The sequence below is a fragment of the Chenopodium album genome, chromosome 10 (genome assembly GCF_948465745.1).
Source record: "Chenopodium album chromosome 10, dcCheAlbu1.1, whole genome shotgun sequence".
NCBI classification, from domain to species: Eukaryota; Viridiplantae; Streptophyta; class Magnoliopsida; order Caryophyllales; family Amaranthaceae; genus Chenopodium; species Chenopodium album.
Genome location: NC_137843.1, coordinates 36,429,617 through 36,431,207, shown reverse-complemented (window position 1 = coordinate 36,431,207; position 1,591 = coordinate 36,429,617). Strand labels below are relative to the sequence as shown.

At 39.4% G+C, this 1,591-nt stretch overlaps 1 pseudogene; it reads right to left on the bottom strand.

Moving 5' to 3' along the window:
- Positions 1-228: 228 nt before the first annotated feature.
- On the bottom strand, positions 229-328 carry LOC145565881 (small nucleolar RNA R71; annotated as a pseudogene).
- Between the last annotated feature and the right edge of the window lie 1,263 nt (positions 329-1,591).

The window sequence follows — 1,591 nt, the reverse complement described above, 5'->3', positions numbered from 1 at the left end:
ATGAGAGTCCCCTCAATCATCTTAAGGAGTTCGAGAAGTATTGCAATACAATCAAGGTGAATGAGATTTCTCATTTTATTCGCCTTAAGCTTTTCCCTTTCTCTCTCATTGGACGTGCATTGGAGTGGTTGGACAAGGAGGTGAAACCAAACTCCTTGAGGACATGGGATGAAGTGACTAAGGAGTTTTTATCTCAGTTCTATCCTCAAAAGAAAACGGCCGAAGTAAAAGCTCTTATTTAAAGCTTCAAGCAACAAACCAATGAAAGTATTTATGAGGCACGGGAGAGGTATAAGGAATATCAAAGAGAGTGCCCACACCATGGGATTCATACCTATCAAATCATCCAAATATTCTATGGAGGTCTAAGCTCTCGAGGAAAATCTTGCCTTGATGCGGGAGCCGGAGGACCAATAATGAACAAGACGTAGGAGGAAGTGGTGGACGTCATTGAAGATGTAGTGAGGCATTATATGGATTGGCAAAATGATGAGCCTAAAACAAAAAGCAAAAGTGGTGCTTCGGTGCACTCGGTTGATCACATCAATGCCATCAACAACTTGTCCTCACAAATCTCGGAATTAGGGAAGGAAATGACCTCTATCAAAGCCAAACTTGAGAGTGCTTCATCTCAAGCACCAATTCTTCCTTCCCAAAATAAGGGGAGAGGTACATTTCCTAACTCAAATCCCCTTCCCCCTTCTAGAAACATGTCTAATGGTTATGTATTTTGTGATTTGTGTGAATCATATGACCATGATGGTTCAAATTGTCCTAATGCTTCTTTTGATGGATGTGATGATTATGTTGGCAATGAGAATGAACATGTGAACTATGTGTCTAATAACAATGTTGGACCTAGATTTGATAGTCAAATAAATAATGGGAATAGGAACTATCATAATGGGAATTTTGATAATTATAACCACAATGAGAGTTATAGAAACAAAGGAAACCAAGGTTTCCGAGGTAACATAACCACCAAGGTTATGGTAATCATAACCAAGGTGGCCAAAATCAAGGTCGGGGCAATTAGAGTAACCAAAATAGGGGCAATTTTCAAAATAACAGTCAAAGGGGTCCCCCACCCGGTTTCACTCCAAAGGCTCAAGGTCAAAATGATAGCTCTTATGCCCAATCATCCTCTTCTAGAGGTAGTTTGGAGGATGTCATTGAAAATCAAATCAAGGTGTTGAACACTTACATGTCATCTAGTGATAAGAAGTTTAATGGCATGATGGCTCATAGTAAGATGTTGGAGAATCAAATTTCTCAATTGGAAAATGTTTTGAAAGAGCATGCTAGCTCTTCTTCCCTACCATCTCAAGGTGTAGATCCTAAGAGACCAATTAATGCCATAGTGACAAGGAGTGGTAGGATTCTAAAGAATGTAGAGTCTAAGAAGAGTGAGGCTAAGGATAGTCCTAAGGAAGTCTTGGTTGAGGATGAGGAAGGAAAAAGCTCTTTGAATGAGGATGTGGTTGAAAAACCAATTGGAAAAGAAAAAGAGAAAGTGAGAGAAGTTATCAAACCTAAGCTCCCATCCCCAAAAGTTCAATAGGCACAAATTAGATGAACAATTTGGAAAATT